An 18,118-nucleotide genomic window follows, 5' to 3' on the forward strand; every position below is an offset into this window, starting at 1 on the left:
CTGCACCAGAAGGTTGCTGGTTCTATTCCAGTCAGGGCACATGCCCGGGTTGAGGGTTCGATCCCCAGTAGGAGGCATACAGGAGGCAGCCTATCAAAGTTTCTCTCTCTTCCTCTCCCTTCATCTCTCTGAAATCAATAACAAACATATTTTTTAAAAAATAACCCACTATGATAGTAAAATACAGTATGAAAAGTATCATCTGGTCTAATGTCTATGTTTGTATTTTTCAAAAGCTAATTTATCTATGGCTGTCAATACTTTATGCTTTGTAAAGTTCCCCTATCAATGCCAATTGGTAGAGGGGGATTCAGCATGCGCAGATGTTTTTCTGAATAATAAAAATACTAAAAATAGAATCTAGCAATGAAAATAATCAGAGAGGGAGTGATGGAAAGAGGGGAGCCAGGCAAATTGTTTTCTATTTTGCATAGCTGAAGAGCCAGATGGTTTAACTGGATATTATTTACAGAACCACCCACTGCAGGATTTTCACTAAGTCCCAAGTCAAATACTGTACTGCCAAATGGAGTTTAACAGTGTCTAGACCAAAGCCTATCACCTTATCCAGGCACTCCTCCGATCCTTCTCCTTGTGGTACTGCCAGACTTGACTGCCATCCACATTGTTTTCTGGAAATGTGCCTTCTTTATACAGATTTAGAAACAATTTTACTCACACTTCTCTACCTCTTCCAGGTAGAGATGAGATGAAGGAATAGATATGGTACATGCTTGGGAAATGTTTGAAATTCTACTTTTGACTTTTCTCATCTAATCTAATATCAATTGGCAGTAATATTTAATCAGTCTTATTCAACTGACATTTTAATTCCATTTTGAAGTAGCCTATAATGATCATCTTGCTCATCAAAGAGAAACAAGAAAACTGATCCAACAAGTCAGACAAACACTAGCAATATATTTCATTGATGATTATTAAGGAATATATGCTCTAATATTATTTTTTTAATTTATTTTTATTGAGTTTGTTGAGGTTACATTGCTTAATTAGGTAGGTTTCAAGTATATAATTCTGTATATTGCATTATATATTCACCACCCATAGTCTAGTCTCCTTTCATCACCATTTATCACCCCCATTACCTTCTTCTACCTGCCTCCACCCCCATTCCCTCTGGTAATCACCATACTGATGTCTGTTGTCTGTTGTAAGTTATTTATTTACTAGAGGCCTGGTGCAGAAATTCATACACCAATGGGGTCCCTCAGCCTGGCCTGCGGGATAGGGCCAAAACCAGCTCTCCAACATCCCCCGAGGGGGTTCTGGATTGCGAGAGGGCTCAGGCCAGGCCAGGGGACCCCATCAGTGCATAATCAGGGCTGGGAAGGGATGCGGGAGGTTGGCCAGCCGGAAAGGAACTGTGGGAGGGCTCCAGGGCATGTCCGGCCCTCTCACTCAGTTCTGATAGGCCAGACCCCAGAAGCAAGCTAACCTACTGGTTGGAGCATCTGCCCCCTGATGGTCAGTGCATGTCATAGCGACTGGTCAACCAGTTGACTGTCTGCCCCCTGGTGGTCAGTGCACATCATAGTGAGCGGTTGAGAGGCCTTAGCATATCATTAGCATATTACATTTTGATTGGTTGACCGGCCAACCGGTCGACCAGACACTTAGCATATTGGGCTTTTATTATATAGGATGTTTTGCTTAATCTCTTCACCTATTTTACCCATTTCTCCAACCATGCTCCCAAACAGCTGTCAATCTGTTCTCTGTATCTCTGAGTCTGTTTCTGTTTTTATTTGTTTGTTTATTTGTTCAGTAGATTTCACATATAAGTGCTCTGATATTGTTTTTAATCATCAGTCTTATAGAATAAAGCAAATTGCTCATAAAATATTTACTTTCTGATTCCTTTTAAAATTCTTCACTTAATACTCCAAAAGAATTTATTGTCCCTTTTTAGTTTCAAAAATTTGTGCTATTTCTTTTTTCTTCCTTTTTGTTATATTTTGCATCTCCTTTGTCCCTATATTTAACATGTTTAAATTCTGGCAAAGAATTCACAGCTAAATGGCCAAATTCTTCAGGAAAGGCTGTACTTTTGCTATTTCCTGGCCAACGGAAAACAAGTTGGACCACAAGTCTAGCCAGAAAAAACAAATGTCTGTTGACAATGATCCAGTCCGATTTTGTAGGTCCAAAGTCTGGAGAGTGTGAAGCTGAGCCTCAGGTTAACATCCAGCACATAGAGTACATGTCAGAATGAAACAAGTCCACTGGGGTTTGATCATCATCAGCTAAACCCACAGAGATGGCTGGTAAAATAGATGCATGATTTTCTTCCAGTTGGCTAACATTGGATAGTTTTATGAGGATGAGTCACTTTTCTAAAGAATTTTGCAATAAACTAGTTTTATGTCACAACGTCATAAAGGAATTGACTTTGGCATCTGCTCTCTTTTGGGTTTCTATCTCTTCTCATATCTCCTTCAGGGAATCTGACTTGATTTTGCCCAACTAGCTTTCTCTGCTTCAGTCTTCCATTTATAGCCTGCTAGCTGCGTGGGTCCCTGGCTCAGCTCTCATACCAACTTACTCATTTGGGAGCATCCAACTACACTGCCTTTCTCTTGCTTTGGCCTCCGCATTGGGGCACCTTCCAGTGTAGCCACACACCCCACCCTCCACCCCCGGAATACAACAACTACACTCATTAAAAGTGTCATTTGTTGACTCGGTTCAGAATTGTATTGAGAAAAAAAAAAGAGGGCTTCCATTCCCAAAGAATCCTGTGTTATACCCCGCTTAGGGATGCACAGACACAGGGACTTTGACTCACCCTGTTGTCTCATTCTACCTCCAGGAAGCAGAGCTGAGATGGTGCTGTGTCTAATTGATGCAGGTTAGCTTTCAGCTTTTGAATCTAAGCCCCACTACTTCATCTCATGGTCCTGTTGAACAGAAGGTAAGTGTGACAGTGCCACCCCCACAGTTGTAAAAACCAAAATGTCTCCGGAAAGTTCCCAGGGAGATAAAATCAGCCATGGTTGAGAATCACTGCACTAAAGAATACATACCTTCAGTTTGGTCGGATACTGTCAATTAGTCTCCAGAGATTGGTACCAATTTATATGTTCTCTAGAATATCTATTTCATCCCATCCCCATGAATACCATGCAATTAAAACGTTTTGCTAACCCAATTGGTGCCAACAGTATCTTGTTTTCATGGGCATCTCTCTAATTACCGGCGAGGCTGAGTTTATTGGCCATTTATATTTTTTTCCCTAAAGTATATCTTTTTATACGTTAATGGACTCAATTTGGTAATATTTTGTTGAGAAAATTTGCATCTATGTACATGAGAAATATTAGTCTATTGTTTCCTTTTTTTGTGATGTCTTTTATCTGGTTTTTATAGTGAACTAATTCTGACCTCATAAAATGAGTTCAGAAGTATTTCCACTGCTTCTATTTTCTGGAAGAGAATATGTAAATTTGGTACTATCTTGGCTTAAATGTTTGATAGAATTCACCAAGGAAATGATATAGACCTTTGCTTTCTTTTTTAAGGTTAATAATTATTAATTAAATCTTTAATAGATGTAAGCCTATTAAGGTTATTTATTCTACCTTTGTGAATTTTGGTAGTGTGTGTCTTTCAAGGAATTGGTCCATTTCATATAAGTTATCAAATTTTTGGACATAAATTTGTTGATATCATTCCTTTATTGTTATTTTAATTTCTTTTGGATCAGTAATAATGACTACATCTTTTATTTCTGATATTGTTAAATTGTGTCTTCTCTGTTTTTTTCTTTGTTATCCTAGCGAGAGGTTTTATACTTTTACTGGTATTTAAAAACACACACAAAAAAACCCACAGTTTTTAAATTCATTGCTCTTCTCCATTGTTTTCCTGTCTAATTTTAATACCCTTCCTTCCTTCCTTCCTTCCTTCCTTCCTTCCTTCCTTCCTTCCTTTCTTCCTTCCTTCCTTCCTTCCTTCTTTCCTTCCTTCCTTCCTTCCTCCCTTCCTCCCTCCCTCCCCCTCCCTTCCTCTCTCTCTCTCTCTCTCTCTCTCTCTCTCTCTCTCTCTCTTTCTCTCTCTCTCTCTTTCTTTCTTTGTATGGACTATGCTCCAACTGAGCCACTGGCCAGGTGCTTGCTTTATTTTTAATCTGCTTTTCCTGACTAGTTCTATAAGGCAGATAGTAGATTTTCAAAAAATTTTAGATTTTTATTTTTATAGTACATACATTTAGTGTTATAAATTTAATTCTAAGCACTATAATTGCCTCCCACAATTTTTGATAAGTTGAATTTTTTACACTTAATTCAAAATATTTTTTAAAATTTCTCCTGCCAAGCCAGTGTGGCTCAGTGGTTGAGTGTTGACCTCTGAACCCAGGGGTTCAGGATTCGATTCTGGTCAGGGCACATGCCTGGGTTGCAGGCTCCATCCCCAGTATGGGATATGCAGGAGGCAGCCGATCCATGATTCTCTCTCATCATTGATGTTTCTATCTCTCCCTCTCTCTTCCTCTCTGAAATCAATAAAAATATATTTAAAAAATTTTTTCTCCTGAGATGCCTTTTTTGAGCCAAATGTTATTAGAAATGGGTTGCTTCAACTCCAATGATCTGGGGCTTTTCCATTTATCTTTCTATTACCAATTTCCATTCCATTCCATTCCATTATCATTTGACAATGTACTTTGTATGATTTCTATCCTTTTCATTTTGCTAAAGTTTGTTTTATGTCTCAGGGTGTGGTTTATTTTATTGCATGCTCCATACTCACTTGAAACTAATGTATATTATGCAGTTGTTTGATGGTGTATCCTATATATATCAGTTACATAAAGTTGATTGATGGTGCGGTTTAGATCATCTATTTCCTTCCGACTGTCTGCCTCCAGCTTGGACAACTGCAGTGATCTTATAAGGGGCATATCATCATTGGCTCGGGTTCCTTTCAAATTGAATTTCCACTCTGCAGCCTGACTAATGTTTTCAAGATACATATCTCTTTATTTCAACCCATATTTAAAATAATGGTTTCCATTCCTTTTGAGTATAAAAATGAATGTCCTTATCACTACTTTTCAACTTTTCTCCCTTGGGGAATCCTTCCCTGGCCTTCCTGACTAGATCAAAGTCCCCGTAGCAGGTATTGCTTACTCACAATCCCATCCTCCTGAGTTCACCTGCAAATGCTATGGACTGTTTCTGGGCACAGAATCTCTTCCCATCTCCAGTGCCTGCATCTTCTGCTTCTCAGCCCGAGGGCTTGTTTGGAGGCCACTGGCAACCCTGAAGTCTGCCCCCTGGGGCAATCCTTAACCATGGAGGAATAATAGCTCAAGGGCAAATATCCCATCTCCCACATACATTAGTGGGGGCATTTCTCATATATGTTCCTGTTCAATGGAGTCCTTTAACCCTTTAAAGGTTCTCTACAGGACTGAGCTTCTGTTGTCCACAGAAGTAGCCCGCTCACCAAAGCCCTCTTCATGAAGTGTTTCCTTCCCTAGGTCACTTTCTCTCCTACCTTACTCATGTTTCTGGGATCAATCGCCAAATAAATTACCCACATCTGAGTTCTTATTTCAGGGTCAGCTTTTGGCGAAATCTGAAGTATGGCATCCCTTTAGTTTACCCTCTCAGGCTACCATGTCCCTCAGTTTCATAGCATATTTAGAGTTTGCATTCATAAGGATGCACAAGGAGAGGCTTTGAATAATGTTCACCAACTGGTCATTTTTTTAAAATTTTTTTTTAGGGTAGAACTTTTACTTTCAGTATTTTTCTTCTTTTACAGGCATTATAATTTTAATAAAAGTCAATGACATATCCAACAATACTTTTATTATGGTATAATACCTTTCTTTGTATAATACATTGCATCTGTGTTTTCAGTTTTTAAAATAAATATTTCAACCTGGGAGAAAAAAAAGCAATGGCATGAAATTCTTTCCAGAGACATAAAGTTAATAAAATGATGCATTTTTGCTTTCAATAAGAATTTCTGCTGAATACAAATTTCTAATTTAAGGAACTTTATTTTATATGACATTCTTGTTCACTCTATTAATATTCTGACTGAAAGAAATGGCTTTATTTCTTTTAGTAGTAAGAATATTAATTACTATAAGCCTAAAAATGGTCTCCTTATTATCCTTTTATGAGATTTTGCTGATGTAGAAAGGGAAAAATGGAGGTGGCTAGGGAGATAGTATTTTGTCATACTTGAATTTTTTCTTAAAATACATTTAACATTTCATTTGGTCTCTACTATGAAGTCTAAAGTAGAAAGCAACTAATTATTTTGTTGTTTGTATTTTATAGCTCAACCATTAGCATTTTATAGGCTCTTTTTGCTGCTATAAACAAACATTTTAAAGAGGAAGGAATGCAGCTATATTTAGATAACATAGTATTAAAGCTAATATGAGATTAATAGCATTTCCTCCTTCTTGACTGAAGGTAAAGTAAAAATAGAAAGAATTTAATCCACTCAGTATGACCTCCAACTAGAAACTCAGAATACCATTTCAACTAAATTATCTACATGAAACTCTTATTTTCGTCACGGAGAAAGCCATCATACACAAATCCATGCTTTTAAAAATAGAAAGTTTCAAGAGAATAGAGTGCATGTGAGTTTCAGAGAATAGGGATTTACGGATCTCAGATTTTTAAAGTGGCTTTTTAATCAATACAAAATATAAGCCTTTTTTTTTTTTCCGGTTAGAAAATGGATTACTAAAGCCATGAAAAAACTTTCTTATTCATTTGGACCCTAAAAGATTAATTCATAATAAATCACTAGGAACATTACATTATGGAAATACAGGGTTCTGAAAGAATCTCTGGAGGCAAGAGATATGGGACTAGTAATAAATTCATTTTTCCTCTACTCAATTTTTAAAGATTAAAAATATGAATATTTTATGTTGGGAGAAGTTGGAACAATGAGGACACTCAAGAATTGCTGAGGGCCTTATCCACAGTGGGAAAATCTTAGCGTTCCTTCCCAACTACTTAGCAGTATTTCTTTTACAAGCACTTTATCCTTAGAAGGAGAAATGGGAAAAGGCCCAAAGGCCTCAACATAAGAATGTTCCCATAGTCTGGCTTATTACAACCAGCATTTTATTTTAAAGAAAATAATCCAAATGTTCAACCATACAAGAGTTAAATAAATAATGATACAGCTATGTAATAAATGGTTAGCCTTTAGATAATAAACAGTCATTGTCAGAAAAATGTTCATCATCTGTTGTTAATTGAAAAAATATGTCGGCAAATATGTAAAATTTAATGCCATGTTTCACAAGGATAAGTGTATTTGAATATGTAGATAAAATCTGAATGATATCATCAGAATTAGAAATAATGATGAATTTAGTATGATAGGACTGCAATATCCTTTTGCCTTACCTATTTTTAATTATCTCTATTTTCTATATTTTTGCAATGATAATCTATTTCTATAATAAAGGAAAAATAAAAGTTACAAAATTAAAACACAGCTCAACTATTTATACTTGTGAAAATTGGACAAGTTTCCAATTTTCTCTTTTTTATATTATAGTAAAAATTAACACAAATGCACACGTGAATGCTTGACAGGGTTGTGCGTTTACGAAATGTTTTATAAATGTGACTTTCAGAGACTATGACTCCTAATAATGCCTCTACCACAATTTAGGAATGTGACCTTGGGCAAATTATTTAACTTCTTTGGATCTTATTTAATTCATTAGTAATATTTAGAATTTACACTGATTTTAAGGCTACTCTTCCAATCATTATACTTTATGAAGAATCTCATATAACAAACTGGATGTAGCAATATTGTTTTCAGTATATTTACACACATATGTTTCGATTTTTAAATTTATTTTTCTATTTTTGTCCTGATGATATTTTTTCATTGATTTTTTTTTTTAAGAGAGAGTGGAAGGGAGAGGGAGAGTCAGCGAGAGAGAAACATCAATATGAGAGAGACACATTGATTGGTTTTCTCCAGCATGTGTCCCGACCAGGGCTTGGGATCAAGCCTGCAACCCAGGTACATCCCCTTGACCAGGAATTGAACCTGGGACCCTTCTGTTCACAAAATATAAGCCTTTTGCTCGATCTGCTGAGCTCAACTAGCTAGGGCCATATGTTTGAATTTAAAGATGTGTGTGTATACATTGAAACGAGAGGAAAAGAAAAGAAAGGGATTTGGCTTTTTATATAGCTGATCAACACTAAAATTACTAACACACCCCTGTCTAGAGCCCATGAGTGATACTCAGAGTATGAAATATGGCAAAGTTGAGAGGAGGAAGGGAGATGAAGGAAGAAGTTTGCCAGGCCATCCAAGAAAAGAGTGAGGACAGTACAACTCAACTATTGCAGCCTCTGAAAAGGTGACTGTATTTCTGGCCACTTCCATAGGTCCATTGTAATAACATTAAAGACAGATATTTCAAAGTTTAATATTAATGATACTCAGAAAATAAGAGTTATTTCCAGTACTCTGTGCTGAGCCCCCAAGCAAGAAGCAAGGGTAGCCACCCCAATTATTATTCCTAAAAGATAAGCCAGGTAGGTTGATAATTTAAAAAATCTTCTAGCCCTAACTAGCGTGGATATACTTGTTGTTCCTTGTTCCTGAGCTGATTTTGAAAGGAAAGAATGGGAAATATATTGAATCTTTGGCATCAGACAGCTCTAGCTCTTTGGTAGTTGTTAGATAAATACTACATCCTTATTCAACATAAAGCCATGTACGTGGAAATAGAGAGCAGGTGAAGGACAATGGGTGTAACAAGGATATTAATTCTAGAAGTTTCAATGGAATCGTGGCCACTGTTACTTATGTCCAAATGAGCATGAAGAGGAAGTGATCGTATAATGAATGAAACATTCCTAAATTGTCAGTCAGGAAACTTGGTTTCTAGCCCTAAATTTCTCACTATCAATGTAACTTTATGTAAGTAATATTAACTCCATGAGCCTGTTTCTTTCTCTAGATAAAGTGTTCACACTACATATTGTTTTCCTATGGCTACTGTAACAAATAAGACAAATTGATGGCTTAAAATGACAGACATGTAGTCTCTCAGAGCTCTGAAGCCTCAAGTCTGAGATCAGTTTCATGGGGTCAAAATTAAATTAGCAGAGCCACGCTCCTTCTGGAGTCTCTAGGAGAGAATCTGTTCCTTATCTCTCTCAGCTTCTGGTGGCTGCCAACATTCCTTGGCTTGTGGCTGCATACGTGAATTTTTGCCTCCATCTTCACTTTGACATGTGAGAAATCTTACTCTGTGTCCCCTTCATATGGATACATAGGATGGCATTTATATAATTCAATATAATCTCCCCATCCCAAGATTCTTAATTTAATCTATGTAGAACTTCCTTCTATATAAAAGGTAACACTTATAGCTTCCAGGAATTAGGATGTGGACATCTTTTAGGATGCCCTTCTTCTGGCCTACTACACATTACTTAGTCAACAAGGTCCAGGTTTATGATTCAATAACTATTAAGGAATAAGCATTTTGTTTTGTTTTTTAAAAAATTCCATAGAGTCCTAGTTATAGAAAGAATTTAGAGCTCAGCTTTGTTCTACTTCTCTTTTGAGCCCAAACCATCTATTTCTGATGAGAGATATGAAGGTGGGAGTTTTTTTGGTAAAAATTTCATTTTCTCCTTTAGTTATAACAAAGAATATTTAAAAAGTGCATTTAAAAAACAATTCTTGCAGAGGAAGCAGTGTAGACATCCAATTGAGTATCTAAGTCAAAAAAGTATATTAAAAAGTTTATTAAAATAAAAATAATGAGATGTTTTTGCCACCTTTGCTACCAGATCTGAACCTTATGAGAGTACAAGAATTAGGAAAGGACCATAATATGTTTTGACAATGATAGAGAGCCCTCTAATAACTGCAAAATGAAATACATTAGAATAAACTATGAAATTTAGGCCTTTGTTTCAATTTTAAAAATGTAATTTCAGAAAATCAATAAAACACAGGGGTAGGCAAAAGTATGTTAACAACTGTAACAATAATAACAAATACAACAATTCACAAATAAATAATAATATAGGAATAAACTCTGTGTTTTGTGTAATCACAACTGCAAACCTCCTTATGCTCACCCCTGTATTATCATTATTAAAAGATAATATATTTATAGGCTCTTGTTTTTCTGGCATCTAAGAAAGAATAGAACATTTGGTTGCATAGTACAATTTGAAGATCAATCTGTCTCCAAGGTCAAATGGAGCAATCTAGAACTCTTAGGAGTGATTTCCTGAGATTCTTCCAGACAACACAACTGATGGATGAAGTTGGATTCAGTGGGGATTCAATAGAGCATTCAAAGTTATAATGCAATTGGAGTAGGGTTCCATTAATCATCCACTGGGCTGTGAACTCAGGACAAAGAAGTGAGGTCTAAGACTTATCAGCACACAGTCTTAGATTTTGGAATATTTTAATGTGATTGTCATAGAATATAAAATATTTTAACTAAATAGCATATCACTACCTCCACCATCACCCCAAATTTGAAATAATGAGCCATTATTCTAGTGGTAATTCTGGTGTGTGGTGAATGGAGAAAGACATTTAACATCCTATGTGACAATTCTATGATACATCATCTGTATATCTGGGAAATGCAAATAAAAACTATAATTAGATACCACCTCACACCAGTTAGGATGGCTATTGTCAACAAGACAGGTAATAACATGTGTTGGAGACGTTGAAGAGTATAAGGAACCCTCATTCATGGTTGGTAGGAATGTAAATGTGTATAGCCAATTTGGAAAACAGTATGGACATTCCAGAAAAAATTGAGAATAGAATTGCCATAGAACCCAACAACCTCTCTTCTGGGTATCTACCCCCAAATATGAAAACATGTATTCAAGTATAGCTTTTTCATTAAATACTAGTTTGAGACACTGAGGATAATGAAGCCTGTGTGGCTAAGATAAGCAAATGTGTTGTTTCAATTATTGATGGTAACAGAGGCAAGGGTTGAGAGGATAATAAAGAGCCTGGCACGGAATTCATTGAAGATAGAGAGGAGCCTTCATAGAGGTCAATAGCCATTTTCAAACTTTGGGGTAGGGCTGGGAATTCATTTATCTTATTACACAAATACTTATTGCCTTCCCTGTGTATGGCACACTTCAGTAGTGAACAAAAATATACAAAGTCTGTACTCTTATAGAATATACATTCTACTTGGAGAGAAAAGAGACCATTGTACAAACAAAATAATAGGGAGAAAACTAAAGCAGGGATCTTATATTATGATATGTAAGCTTAGGGAAGGGTGCAAATAGGGGATAACATTTGACATTGGAGGTGCGATGGAAGAAAGCCATGTGGCTCTCCATCTGTAGGAAGAGTATGTCAGACTAAGAAGTCTGAGTATAAAAACCCTGTGGCAGGAACATGATCAGGATGTGTCAGCAACAACAAAGAGGCAAATGTGGCTGGTGTAAAAAATGCTTAGGGGTGGAGACAGAGGTAGAGGTTGAGTGACATAAAAGAGAGAGCAGAAGGAAGAGTATATTTGGTTTATAGGCTAAGCATGGATTTTACTGTGAGTGAAAGGAAAATTTGGCAGTCTAACTGACAGATTGTGGGAAGGAAAAGGGTGAAACTAGGGAAAACAATTAGGAAAGTAATGTAATAAACCATTGGCCAATTTTGGTGGCTGGCTTGTGCTAAGGTGGCATGGCAAAGATGATACTGTTACTGAGATATTGAGATATTGATGTGTGTGTGTGGAAGAGAGAGAGAGACAGAGAGAGAGAGAGAGAGAGAGAGAGAGAGAGAGAGAGATGGATGCTGACACTGAGGTTTTTGGTCCAAATAATTTTCCACTGTGTCATGTTAAGTTTGAGATATGACCAAGATGGCTTTAAAATTCCCCTCAGATTAACTAAACTTTAGAGAGGTGTTGTTGTTTTCCTGACTATAGGCCCCTGACCTCCCTTTTCAAAGAGGTTTTACTTTAGAAATGTTATAAGAGAAAACTTCCTCTGCCCCTTGGAAATGTAAATCTTCTACAAGGCTTTCTCAAGGACCTGGGGAAAAAATCCTTTAAAACGTAATCATCCAGAATGAAAGCACCCCTCTCTCTCCATCTGTGGGATGGTAGGACCTAAATTCAATAAGCGCCAGGTACCAAAACTGATGGCCAAATCACAGAGACCAACCTTCCCCTGGTGCTGAACAACTCTTCTTCCTTTTGTTTCAACAGAGTTGAGTTCCATCACTCTTCCCTACTGTAACAGTCTCAAATAAAGTCTCCGTTGCCCGTTGAATTGGTCTGAAGTGAATTTTCTTTTACAGATGTCTATTAGGTATCTAATTCAAAATATCACGATATGAAGGTATATAAGTCTGGATTTCCAGAGAGCGGTGCAGGCCAGAAATATAAATTTAGGAACTCTCTGAGTAGCAAGAATATTTAAATCTGCAAGGCTCAAAGGTTAGAAGACCAAGCCCTGTAATATTCCAATGTTTAGAGATGTGGGGTATGTAAAGGAATTATCAAAGGAGACCCAGAAGGGGCATCTAGTCAGGTATGGGGAAAGCAAAGTTTGATGCTCTGAGGTGAAGTACAAAACAAATTTTTTTAAGTAACAATGATCTCTCATACCAAATGATTCTGATTGGTCAAACTGGATAACTGACCTTTTAAAAAATTGGATAATACAGAGGTCTTTTGTGCCCTTGACAAGAGCAACATTTCAAGGGCACAAAATGAATGGAGTGGGAGACTCAGTGGGCATGTGAGGAAAAGGAAGGAGACATTGTGTCCTCAAAAGCTCTTTTTGAGAAATATTGCTGAAAGGAGAGCAGAGAAATGGAGCAGAAATTTTGAAGGGATATAGAATCAAGGGAAATTTTCTTTTAAGACAGTATACATCTGTCTTAAAAGCAAGTCATTATAGAGAAACATGATGATGCAAGAGAGAAAATGGGCCATAGCAAGAGCAATGATCTGACTAGTGCTCCTCAAAATTGTCAAGGTCATCAAAAATCAGGAAAGTCTGAGAAACTGTCACAGCCAGGAGGAGACAAGATGATTAAATGTGGTCCTGGATGGGATCCTGAAACAAACAAACAGGACAGTAAGGGAAAATAACGAATGAAATCCCAATAAGGCATGAGGTGTAGTTAATAATAACATGTCAATACTGGTTCATTACTTTTGACAAATGTGCCGTAGTAATGTAATATGTTGACAGTGCGGGAGACTGGGTACATTATGGGGAATAAAGGGACTCAGTGTATTACCTTTATAACTTTTCTGTAAATCTAAAACCTAGAATCGGAAGTTTATTTTGATAAATGCAGATGCTTGGGTGGTAGGACAGAAGAAGCAGCATTTAAAAAAATTGAGTTACAGTTTACGTACAGTGAAATACCAGGATCTTTCTTCTTCCATTCAACCTGTTTTTATGACCACATATCAAGATATAGAGCATCTCTATCACCCAAGAAATCTTCTCATTCCCTGCCCAGTCAGTAGTCCCTCCCAGAAGCAACCACTGATCTGATTTTTGTAGCCATCGCTAAATTTTGCCTAATCTAGAGATCCGTGTAAAAGTACTACATAGTATGCACTTTTTTTTTGTATCCAAACTCTCCGTCAGTACATCTGTGAAATTCATCCATGTTAGTAAGTGTATCCGTTGTTTCTTTTTATCGTTGGGTAGGTTTCTACTTTGTAAATACACCACAATTCATTTAAAAATTCTTCTGTTGATAAATAATTATCTTTAATAACCTCAGAAGTGATTCTGATGCAGACAGTCTACAGATATCAATCTGAGAAACATTACCGTAAAAAGTAGATGTGCTCACTCATTATCTCTTAGTTAATAAACCTTTCCAAGCATGAAGAGATAACCGAGTATCTAAGAAGCATAATATACCTGCAAATAAATGTGTCAAGTCCGGCTCACTATCCAGATAACGCTGAAAAATTAACAATAGTTTCACATTGAAACAGCAAGATATATTAGAGTGCCTACATCAACGACAAAGAACTTGCAGGCTAAGTGGCCTCATGTGTCTTTAGTTAGTGGATGGCGTTGATTTGGTTATCAGCCTTCAGAGGCTGATGAGAACAAAGGCAATGTGTTTCTGATCAGACAGCAAACATCGCTGGCAATAGTTGAGCGGTTTGGCCAACACAATGACAAGGTACCCCTTTGAGTTTCTGCAGCATCATGTATTAAACACAGTTCGTTGCCTGCTCTGAGTGTTTACATGAATGATGTGGGAAAGGAAACAGCCTGATAAACTGCAGTTGGGAGGAATACGCATCTGAATTCAGAAGGCAGGAAGACACAAGGAGCTAGCAGGCTGGATGCGCACAGCTCTCCAGGGTGCAATAACTGAGCCCGAGAATACAAATAATACTCGGAATAAGAAAAGAAGGCTGCTGCTGGAACTCGTGCTTAGCATGTATTCTACTGTGGCAGTGAGCTTGTTCCGTTACAGAGACACAGATGCTCAGCCCCAGGCTGACTCAGCATTGGGAACTACCTTCCACAGCCTCCTGAGAAAGGCAAGAATGAGTGGAAATCTGTTTGCAAGCTTCCCATATCCAGTGGCTGCAGTTTCTCCCTTGTGTATTTTCCCTTTCACCAATTCTCATCTCTTTTTTTTTTTTAAGTATTTTTATTTACTTCAGAGAGGAAGGGAGAGTGAGAGAGACATAGAAACATCAATGATGAGAGAGAATCATTGATTGGCTGCCTCCTGCACATCCCCTACTGGGGATTGAGCCCACAACCTGGGCATGTACTCTTGATTGGAATCGAACCCGGGACCTTCGATCTGCAGACCAGTGCTCTATCCACTGAGCCAAACTGGCTAGGGCCTCATTATCTCTTTTTTTCTCTTCTTTTGTTTCATCTTGTGTACATCCTTTGAATTTTACATTTTCACTTTCTCAATGATATTTCTAAAGGTTATGTTGCTATTTAAATGAATATTACATTTAGCACTTTAAAGTAGATTTGGAAGAATTACCAAGTGCAAAAAACTCAAGCCTTCAGAGAAATGATCCAACAGCTTTAAAAGAATGTCCTGCCCAGCTGGTGTTGCTCAGTGGTTGAGCATCGACCTATGAATCAGGAGGTCGTGGTTTGATTCCTCGTCAGGTCACATGCCCAAGTTGTGGGCTTAATCTCCAGTGTGGGGTGTGCAGGAGGCAGCCAATCAGTGATTCTCTCTCATCATTGATGTTCCCATCTCTCTCTCCCTCTCCCTTCCTCTCTGAATCAATAAAAAGAAATGAAAATTTAAAAAGGAACATCCTGTGGCACACTAGCATGACTCTGAAATAGGGATACATAGAGATGGACCTCAATCCCTAGAGAAAAACCTGAGTGCCTTTCTCCCAAATTTACAAGGAAGTCAGTTAAAGAGAATCAGCCAGGATTAGCCAGCCTTGCTTTCCAGAGGGCCTATGAGCTCATTTTATTAGGTGTTTAGATTGGCTGCAAAATGCCCCCAGATTATTTGATGGTTTAATACTTGTCCTTGTGACACTGAAATACTTTGGGTACCTAATGATTTGTAGCTATTCCATATACAGCCTGACTCTATCTGGCACACTGCATTCAAGTGTACTTTCACACAACTCAAAATAAAAATCTCCAAATTCTGGAGAGTGTGTAGTCAACTAAGGTCCTTTTAATTATTGGGAGAATTGAGGATATGCAGAAGAAATACGGATTGCGGGGGCCTGATGCGGCGGGGCATGGCGGGGATCTCCCTTTTCCGAGTCCTGCGGGGAAAGCGAGATGAACGAACCGGTTCTAAGTGGAGGCGGCCAGGGATTGAGAAATATTAGAAATAAAGAGAGGAGAGATAGATTTGAAAGCTGGGGCTGGGTGGATCTTTCTGTGCCTGGCTGAGGCCACAGAACAGATCCAGACTGCAAAACTGAGGCTCTATTTATAATCAGGGAAAACAAGGCAATTAACAATGTTCTTGTAAGTTTCACTTGTTTTGGCAGCACTTGCTGCCCCTCCCACAGCCCACTAGCTACCCAGGAAAGATCTAGGGATCAGTTACAGGATCAGGCTTAATTATGCTGAGAGGGGTCTGCCTTCCAAACGAACTTGTTTGTGACCCTGCCACAGGTCAGTCCGAGGCTTAACCCTATAACTGCTTCCTACAACGGATCACATCTAGAAGTCATTTTTTTTCAATGACTTATCCTTCAGCTCAACAAATGCCCACTTCTTGGATAGAATGATTCTTTGTGTCTGCATGTGCCTTGTTACTGTGGCAGTGGGTGTGTGAGGCTCAGGATTCTTGAGAATCTCTGACCGTGTACTGAGTGGCAAGTGGACCACACACTGTGCCTCTGCTTGGGAATATGTTGTTTTCTGCAGCCTTTATGCTATATGTAGCATCTCACCTTCTTTGCTCCAGCTGGTAAAGGTTTAGCTGAGAAATCACATCTCCTGCTTAAGAATGAAGTGGCAGGGCCCTGGCCTGGTAGCTCAGTTAGAGCATCATCCTAATTCACCAAGGATAGGGTTTAAGCTCCGGTCAGGCCACATACAAGAAGCAACCAATGAATACATGAGCAACAAGTGACCGCTCTCTCCCATGGTCACAGTGATGTTTACCAGGTGCTTACTACAATTCTTTGTGGCATATCCATGTTTCATGGATGTGCAAGCTACTAGGATATCTAGAGAGGCAACACATATTGATTAAGATTGCCCAATAAGTTACAAGAACTCTTCTCAAAGCTATGCTTTTCAGTCTCCTTGGAGAAAGGCTTTAGACTAATCTATGAAGAACCTAATTTGGTAGCATACATATATTCTGAAAGGAAATAGTTCCTTTGTTTGGGCGGTGTTCTTATGATAACTATTTTGTAATTTATTTTTGATACTGCCATTATGATACCAGTTGTGCAGTAAATTTTGTTACAGTAAATTTTTAAGGAAAAATAGTGCTAATTCCTAATATCTATATGACTCTAAAGGAAGTCAGTTCATTCTGTTTTTGTTATTCTGTACAGCTGGGGGTAGCCATAAGAAAATATCGTAGACTGGATGGAATGTATTTCTATAATTCTGGAAGCTGGGAAGTCTGAGGTCAAGATTTGTGCGAGCACTTTGGTGTCTCTTCTTATAACAGCACTCATCCCATTGTGACCTCATCCAAACCTAATTACATCCTAAAGACCCCATGTCCAAACACCATCATATTGGGGGTGTTAGAGCATCAACATATGAATCGGAGGGGAAGCACAATTCCGTCTCTAGCAGTTTGTTTGTTTAGTGATGAGAAACAACAATATTTTGCGACAGCTCTTTATAAAGCAAAAATATTGTGGAACTAGGCTTTTAGAATAGCCTACGTTCTTAAGCCTAAAAATACATTCTATAACATGAGCATCAATTTTACCAAGAGAAGTTTAACAAAAAACTAAGCTATTTGAATGTGAGAAGTCTTAAAATGTTCTTATTGAAGAGCAGACTTAGGGACACATTTCTTGTCAGACACACTTGTAGTTAAAAGTTGGCAGGTACCTAAATGACATTGTAAATCATAAATATCTTAAGCTCCCTCTGTCTTTCTCAAAGCTAGGCCAATAGTAGATTTGAAAATTACCAATGTGGGAGTCACATATTTCTTTGGGTTAATTACAGTGCCTCCCTACAGGTACTCTGCAGTGTGAGTGTATTCCTTGGAAAGCCGGAGATAGTAACTCCTAAGCATAGGAAACTTCTCCTTCACAAGAGAATCAGAGAGAAGGGAACCGAGAGAGTTGGATACAGCATCTCTAAGTTTGGAAGCAGAGGGAGAAGAGAAGGGTCACAGGTGCATGACCCTGGAGTGTCCCATTAGAATCCTGTGGAAGGCCAGGGATGGGATGGACAGAATGAGATCATCCAGGTGCACAATGGTGCCCAAAAGATAATAGGTCACCTTCTGAGTATGGTTAGTTTAACAATGTTTCACTTATAAAAATAACCCAATGCCCCCAATTTTTCAGTTCCAAAGAACCATCATAATACGTAAACTCTGTGACTAGTGCTGTTTTATTCAGAAAAGCTCAAGAGAGATGTGG

This window comes from Eptesicus fuscus, chromosome 14, assembly GCF_027574615.1.
Source record: "Eptesicus fuscus isolate TK198812 chromosome 14, DD_ASM_mEF_20220401, whole genome shotgun sequence".
Taxonomy (NCBI): domain Eukaryota; kingdom Metazoa; phylum Chordata; class Mammalia; order Chiroptera; family Vespertilionidae; genus Eptesicus; species Eptesicus fuscus.